The 9,024-nt window shown below is 38.1% G+C and overlaps 1 pseudogene; it reads right to left on the reverse strand.

Annotated features, from left to right (window-relative positions):
• Positions 1 to 6,357: 6,357 nt before the first annotated feature.
• On the reverse strand, positions 6,358 to 9,024 carry LOC120238107 (annotated as a pseudogene).

Genomic DNA, 9,024 nt, shown 5'->3' on the forward strand with positions numbered 1-9,024 from the left:
ACAGAAAACTCGAATATCACAATTAACCGTTTGATTTGATATTTAGAGCATACCATTCAATAAGTAAATAATACAAATTAGGTCTAGATGCCTGCAGAATGTTTGTGAGCATTAACTATACATAAATTAAATGTCAGTAGATATAGGGAATTGGGGCGCCTGGGTGGCTCAGTCGGTTAAGTCTCCAACTTGGACTCCGGTCATGATCTTGTGCTTCATGAGTTTGAGCCCCATGATGGTCTCTGGGTTGACAGCTCAGAGCCTGGAGCCTGCTTCGGATTCTGGGTCTCCCTCTCTCTGCCCCTCCCCACCCTCTCTCTCTCACTCTCTCTCTCTCTCAGAAATAAACATTAAACACATTTTTTTAATAAAAAAAATCTCAATAGATATCAGGGAATTGGTGTTACACAGACCCTTTCCATGGAAAGTATGGACCATAGAGCAACAGCAGAATCACGTGAAAGCCTGTTAGAAGTGAATAAACTCAGGGGTGCTTGGCCAGCTCAATCAGTTAGGGCATGTGACTCTTTTTTTTTTTTTTAATATTTTTATTTTATTTCTAGGATAGAGAGAGACAGCGTGAACAAGGGAGGGTCAGAGAGAGAGGGAGACACAGACTCCGAAACAGGCTCCAGGCTCTGAGCTGGCAGTCAGCACAGAGCCCGACGCGGGGCTCGAACCCACGAACCGTGAGATCATGACCTAAGCGAAAGTCGGACGCTTAACCGACTAAGCCACCCAGGCGCCCCTAGGGCATGTGACTCTTGATCTCAGGGTTGTGAGTCTGAGCCCACGTTGGGCTTGGAGCCTACTTAAGAAAAAAAAAAAAGGTAAAAGCTCAGGCCCCTCCCCAGACCTCCTGGGGTGGAATCTGCATTTTGACAAGATCCCCAGAGCATTCCATGTGCACATTAAAGTTTGACATGCATTGACAAAGCATGTTTTCTGACCACAGTGGAATTAAGTTAAAAATCAATAACATGAAGATAATTAAGAAAACTCCAGCACTGAGTGTTATATGGAAGCCAATTTGACAATAAACTATTTAAGGGGGAAAAAAAAAAGGAAACTCCATGTATTTGGAAATTAAAAAATCTCTGAAGATAGTTACACATACACATATATATCATATGATGTATGATCATATAAATGTATATAGATGATAGTATTTATCCCACTTATAAACAATACTTGTTTATAATATCTTTTTTAATGTTTATTTTTGAGAAGCAGAGAGAGACAGAGTGCAAGCAAAGGAGCAGCAGAGAGAGAGGGAAACACAGAATCTGAAGCAGGCTCCAGACTCTGAGCTGTCAGCACAGAGCCCAACGCAGCGCTCAGAACCACAGACCGTTAGATCATGAACTGAGCCCAAGTTGGACGCTCAACCGACTGAGCTACCCAGGCACCCTGACAATACTTGTATATTTGTCAACCCTATAGATTGGTTCCTTGAGTCCATAACCCAAAAACAGAAATACTGCCTCAAACTTTGTGTCAAAATACTAGTTTAATTGTAGATAATATTTTGAGAGCCAGTAATGTGCTTTTCTTCTTTATCTTTCTGAATACATGACATCATCATAGTTGGTTTGAGGCCTGCACCTGCCTGAGAAGAGATTAGGATTTGTAACAAAAAGGAGGCAAAAGGAAAGAAACAGTATTTTATTTTATTTTATTTTATTTTATTTTGAGAGAGAGAGAGAACACAAAGGTGGGGCGGGGGGGGGGGAGAGAATTCCAAGCAGGCTCTGCACTCCCCAGATGCCAGGCTTAAACTCATGTACTGGGAGATCATGACCTGAGCCAGAATTAACAGTGAACGCTTAACTGACAGCCACCCAGGTGCCCCAAGAAACAGTTTTAAAAACATTTTATAATGAAAAGTTTAAACATATACCAAAGTAGATAAAGTAGTATAATGAATGCTTGTGCATGCATCACCATGTGACATGATCAACTCAAATCTTATTCCATCTGTACTTCACCTCTGCTCACACTCCCAGCCATTTCTCTCTTTCCCTTTGGATTATTTAAAAAAAAAATTTAATGTTTTTTATTTATTTCTGAGAAGGAGAGAGCGTGAGCAGGGGAGGGTCAGAGAGAGAGGGAGACAGAATCTGAAACGGACTCTAGGCTCTGAGCCAGCTGTCAGCACAGAGCCCGATGCGGGGCTCGAACCCAGGAACCACGAGATCATGACCTGAGCCGAAGCTGGATGCCTAATGGACTGAGCCACCCAGGCGCTCCCCCTTTAGATTATTTTAAAGTAAATCCTAGACATCTTATCATTTCATCTGTAAATATTCTAACACTTATCCCTAAAAAAAGGACTATTTAACAAAAATAGCCATAATGTCATTATCCTCCTGAAAAATAACTATAATTTTTTGATATTAAATATCTACTCAGTGCTCAAATTTCCCCAATTATCTCATAAATGCCTTTTCTTTTAATAGTTTATTGTTTCATAGAGCCAAATGGAAATTTGTATATTGCAATTTGTTGAAATGTCTCCCAAATTTCTCTCTTAAAAAAGAAAATATTCACAGGGACACCAGGCTGGCTCAGTGGGTAAAGCCTGGGACTCTTGATCTCAGGGTTTTGAATTCAAGCCCTATGTTGGGCATGCAACCTACTTAAAAATTTTTTAAAAGTAAAAAAAAAGTTTTAAAAAGTTTAAAAAAAGTATATATAGAGAGAAGACAGGCTGAGTCATTTTAGGGGCGCCTGGGAGCTCATTTGGTTAAGTGGCCAACTCTTGGTTTCAACTAGGGTCATGATCTCACAGTTTCATGAATTTGAGCCCCATGTGGGACTCTGTGTTGGTGGTGTGGAGCCTGCTTTGGATTCTCTTCCTCTCTCTCTGCCTCTCCCTGACTTGTGCTGTCTCTGTCTCTTTCAAAATAAAGAAATAAAACTAAAATTTTTTAAATTCACTTTGAAATAATTTTAGATTTACAGAAAAATTACAAAATAGTATAGAGTTTCCTAATATTCTTCCCCTAATGTTAAAAATTTATATGATCACAGTACAATTATGAAAGCCAGGAAGCAGTACAATATTATTAAGCTACAGAGTTTATTAGAATTTCAACAGTTTTCCCTTTCAATGTCATTTTTTTCTGTTCTAGGATTCTACGAATATCTTCCATTTCATTGCATTTGTTTTCACTTCCCCTTAGTCTCCTCCAATCTGTGACAATTCTTCAGTGTGTCCTTGTTTTTCAAGACTTTAGCTCTTTTGGTAAGTACTGGTCTGTTATTTTCTAGAATGTTACTCAATTTAATTTTACTTAGCAGCTTTATAATTACATACCATATAGTTCACTCATTTAATGTGTACATTTTAATGTTTTTAGTGTATTTAACAGTAATGTGCAACTATCACCATAATCTAATTTTAGTACACTATCATCATACCATAAAGAAATCTTATACCTATCAGTAGTAAGTTCCCTTTCCTCCCAACCCAATGCTGTCTCCTCTTCCATCAGCCTTAGGCAGTTCCTTATCTACTTTGTATCTCTATGGGTGTGCCTATTCTGGACATTTCATATAAATAGTATATACGACACAATGTGGCATTTTGTATATTTCACTTAGCATTTCACTGTTCTCAAGGTTCATGCAGGCTTTGGCATGTATCAGTACTTCATTCTTTTTTATGGCCAAATAATATTATATCACATGTACATACCACATTTTATTTATCCATCCTCAGTGGATGGACATTCTGCTTGTCTCCATTTCTTGGCAATTATGAATAGTGCTATGAACATTTCTGTACAAGTCTTTGTGTGGACATATGTTTTATTTATCTTGGGCACCTACCTTGGAGTAGAATTGTTGGGTCATATGGTAACTCTATGTTAACATTTTGAAGATCCATCAAACTATTTTTGAAAGAGGCTACAGCATTTTACATTCCCATCAGCAAAGTATTCAGTTTCAAAGTTTCATAGTCAAAGGTTTCAGTTTCTCCATGTCCTCACCAATACTTATTATTAATTGTCTTCTTTTTTTTTTTTAATTTTTTTTAAATGTTTTATTTATTTCTAGCAGAGAGAGAGAGACAGCGTGAGCAGGGGAGGGTCAGAGAGAGAGGGAGTCACAGACTCTGAAACAGGCTTCAGGCTCTGAGCTGGCAGTCAGCACAGAGCCCGACGCGGGGCTCGAACCCACGAACCGCGAGATCATGACCTAAGCGAAAGTCGGACGCTTAACCGACTAAGCCACCCAGGCGCCCCTATTAATTGTCTTCTTAAATATAGCCATCCTTATGAGTGTTAAGTGATATGTTATTGTGATTTTGATTTGCATTTTTCTGATGACTAAGACATTGAGCATCTTTTCATGTATTTACTGGCCACGTGTATATCTTTTTTTGATGAAATCTCTATGCAAACTCTCTGCTCTTTTTAAAAAAATTGATTATCTANAAATATACTATATAGTACTGTTAACTATAGTCACCATATATATTGTATCCTCAGTACTTACTTATAACTGGAAGTTGTACTTTTTACATTTTTTTAAATGCTTATTTATTTTTGAGAGAGAAAGAGAGACAGAGCATGAGCCGGGGAGAGGTAGAGAGAGAGGGAAACAGAGAATCTGAAGCAGGCTCCAGGCTCTGAGCTGTCAGCACAGAGCCCAGTACGGAGCTCGAACCCATGAACTGCGAGCTCATGGCCTGAACTGAAGTTGGACACTCAACCAACTGAACCACCCAGGCACCTATGGAAGTTTGTACCTTTTGACCAGCTTTCTCCAATTCCCCTACCACCTACCTTTGTCTTTTCTGTAAAAACCAAGACTTTGTGGTCTTTAGAAAGTTCTAAATCTCAGTAAGAGAAGGCAATAAAAGTTTGGGAATAAAAATAATAAAATTTGATATATAACTGTCAAGTTTCAAAAAAAAAAAATCTCATCTGGGGGGGAAAAAAGATGAGAATCTGTGTCTTAAATTTTTTTTATTAAAAAAATTTTTTTTTAATTTTTTTTTTTTATGTTTTATTTATTTCTAGGAGAGAGAGAGACAGCGTGAGCAGGGGAGGGTCAGAGAGAGAGGGAGTCACAGACCGAAAGAGGCACCAGGCTCTGAGCTGGCAGTCAGCACAGAGCCCGACGCGGGGCTCGAACCCACGAACCCCGAGATCATGACCTAAGCGAAAGTCGGACGCTTAACTGACTAAGCCACCCAGGTGCCCCTAAAAATTTTTAAAAAACATTTATTTATTTTTGAGAGATAGGAAAAGACAGAGCACGAGCAGGGAAGGAGCAGAGAGAGAGGGAGACACAGAATCCAACCAAAGCAGGCTCCAGGCTCTTAGTTGTCAACACAGAGCCTGATTTGGGGCTTGAACCCACAAATTATGAGATCATGACCTGAGCCAAATTTGGAGGCTTACCTGACTGAGCCACCCAGGTACCCTTGTGTCTTAAATTTTTTAAAAATGTTGATTTAATTATTTTGAGAAAATGAAACAGAGGGAGCATTTATATGAAATGTTCAGGAAAGGCAAATCTATACATGCATAAAGTAGATTGGTTTTCTGGGTCTGGCTGTGGAACATGGGTTAGCTGTAAATGGATGTGAGGCATTTTATTGGATGAAAATGTTCTAAAACTGATTTATAGTAATGGTTATACTATGGTGAAGTTACTAACAGTCACTAAATTGTACCCTTAAATAGGTGAATTTTATGGTATATAAAATACCTCAATAAAGTGGTTTTTTTAGTGGCTCTTAGTCTAAGAGATATAAGCAATTAAAAGCTATAGGGTCTTTCCTTAAACCCTCTAGCCTCAGTTTCCTAATCTGCAAAATATTCTCTTTAAAAAAAAATTTTTTTTAAGTAGGTTTCATGCCCAGCATGGAGTCCATTATGGGGCTTGAACTCAAGATCCTGAGATCAAGACCTGAGCTGAAATCAAGATCGGACACAAGTAAGTGAGCCACGTAGGTGTCCCCCAATCTGCAAAATATTCCTGCTCAGGGGTCATGCTAATCTTCTCTTTATCATTCCAGTTTTTTAGTTTTTATTTTTAATGTTTATTCATTTTTGAGAGAGAGACAGAGCATTAGCAGGGGAGGGTCAGAGAGAGGAAGACACAGAATCTGAAGCAGGCGCTAGGCTGTGAGCTGTCAGCACAGAGCCTGACATGGGGCTCAAACTCATGAAGTATGAGATCACGACCTGAGCCGAAGTTGTACGCTAAACCAACTGAGCTACCCAGGCGCCCCTCCAATTTTAATATATATGCTGCCAGAGAAAGTACCAAATATTCTTAATAATAGTACCCACCTCTCCAAGTTAGTGTATGATTAAACGAGATAAGCTTATGAAGCATTTAGCACAATTCCTGGTACAAAGTAAGCAAAAAAGATTAGCTGTAGAAAAAGTTTTGTGTTTTAATGGAAAATTATACATCACATATAGCACACCCTTCAGGGTGTGCTCTCTGATTCTAGCTGTGTTTCTTGTCTTTCAGCTATTTTACCACTCTTGAAAGTTGTAGATTGCTGAAAGATAGGTGAATTTTGTCCTGTCTGGTAGAGATGCAATTAACTTTCTTCCTCCTTGTGGAAAAATTAATTTTGTCTCTACTTACAATTCATCTCACCATCCCATTATTCCATATAAAGTTGTGTCCTTTTGATTTTTCCTTTGAACTAGGTATAACATCTGCTTGGCCCCTTCATAAAAGGAAAATAAAAATCTTAACATATGTTCATTTTTATATCTGTATAAAATTCATGATTTTGCTTTTTTCTGAAATTATCTTTTAACAGTTTTGGAAATTCCACCAAGATGCCCAGGGGATTCACCTTATAGAGCCAGGTAACATTCATCAATCTCATGGGTGGCGTAAACCGGGGCACATCATTTCTTGGCTTCCCAAGGTAAATCCAAAGAGGCAATAGGACTTTTGTGACTCTCTGTTTTTCCAAATTTTAGTTTTGTTTTCAATTTGTTTTAGCTGGTAAATTACTCCCAATTGGAAATTTGGTTTTATGGTCTGACCATTTGATGATTTCTGTAAATGGATTAATGGTCTGTAGATAGCTTGTCCCCATGGGATGAAAAATGTTAGAGACTGGTTTGTTAATCTTTTCTATTTGTGTGTTTGCCTATTTTGAGTTCAAATCAATGAAGAATTTATATCTGTTGTGGATAGAATAGACCTTTTACATGGACCATGGAGTTTTATAATTTTGTGTCTACTCTTGATCTATGGATGAAATTTTAAAATTTAAACTCAAAGTTCTATTTGCACTTGTTTGTCTGTTGTTACATCTATAGTTCAGAAGGTTTTTACCTCTCATTGTATGAAAGTGAAATATTTTCTACCTTCAGATGGCATTCCTAAATTTATTATAAGGTCTCTCTAAGGATCTGTATTCTGATTGGCTTATAGAAATAAATAAGTACTTTTATAAACTGAATATTCCTCATTTCAAAAGGAAATATTCAACCAGGAAGTTGAACTGGTAATACTCTCAGTGTGCTAGACTTAAAGAGTGTTCTTATTCTGACACAGAATTGTTAAGACTTCAAGTTCACGTGATTTAGGTAATTTTTTGGCAAATGAGACTGGTTTAGTAACTTTGGCTTAATAAAAGGAGCAATGTAGGTGCCTGGGTAGTTCAGTCGGTTAAGTGTCTGACTCTTGGTTTCGGCTAAGGTCATGATCTCATGATTTGTGGGTTTGAGCTTTGTGTTGGGCTCCGTGCTAACAGTGTGGAACGTGCTTGGTATTCTCTGTCTCCTCTTCCTCTGCTCCTCCCATGCTCACTCTCTGTATCTTTCTCTCTCAAAATAAATAAACTTTAAGAAAATAAAAAGAGCGATGTTTCCTTTCATTTATCAGTGTTACAAGTTTATGTTTTTATTCTACTTTGAAAAATTCTTCCTAAATGTATGCAGATTTACTCATCAAATAGGTAGCATTACTTCTACTTAATTTTTAAGGTTATGAAAAACATAGATTTGTGTTTAACCAAATTGATTCATTATTCTGACAGTAATTATTTTATTATTTTGTTTATTGAAAATGTATTTCAGTAGTAACTGTGCTTTGTAGTATGTCAGCTTGAAGAGGATTTGTAAGGTAGTTAGGTAACCTAAAGCTTTGGACTGATACTAAATTGAGTTCATGGATATTTATTGAATGTTTAGATCATTTCTTTTTTTTTTTTAAATGTTTTTTATTTATTTCTAGGAGAGAGAGAGAGAGAGACAGCGTGAGCAGGGGAGGGTCAGAGAGAGAGGGAGTCACAGACTGAAACAGGCTCCAGGCTCTGAGCTGGCAGTCAGCACAGAGCCCGACGCGGGGCTCGAACCCATGAACCACGAGATCATGACCCAAGCGAAAGTCGGACGCTTAACCGACTAAGCCACCCAGGCGCCCCAGCTTTATTCTATGTTTGACTGGAACGTTTCATCAAATCCTTTCCAGATTTCTATTTGATTTCGGGGGACTTTGAAGATGGATCACCACTCGCATTCAGATGAAATTCTTCGGAGAGAAGTTTATTTTCCAAGTAAGGCTTTTCATCAAAATAAAAAGCTATTCTTTTTTTTTTTTTAATAAAAAGCTATTCTGTAACCTGATTTAATATCTTCAAATTCTGTCACTTCAGCTCTTGTCAAATAATGCAGCGCCTCTTCATCCTCCTTCCCAGGCAGTGCAGGCACTTGTGGATGGTTGACAAATGTTGTTACCCCAAAATTTGGGATTTTGGCAGTCAGTTCTGACTTCTTCTGAAAAGATAGTTGGCAGAGTTTTATATTTCTGTTCTGCTTTCAAAATCTCCTCACTGGCTTGTTCATTAAGTCTGTTTATTACATTTTGTACTTCATCAATATGTTCAATTGCTTCTTGCTGTTCTTTTTCTCCCTTTGGCAAGTGCTGAGAGGTGGATGTCTCCTCCGGCTTGAGGGCAGCAGGTGGTCTTATTTTCTTCATTTGAGGTGGAAGCGAAGACTGGCATTTGGGGGCCATGCTGTGAGGAAA

The sequence above is a fragment of the Hyaena hyaena genome, unplaced genomic scaffold (genome assembly GCF_003009895.1).
Source record: "Hyaena hyaena isolate Hyena2069 unplaced genomic scaffold, ASM300989v1 scaffold_199, whole genome shotgun sequence".
Taxonomy (NCBI): Eukaryota; Metazoa; Chordata; class Mammalia; order Carnivora; family Hyaenidae; genus Hyaena; species Hyaena hyaena.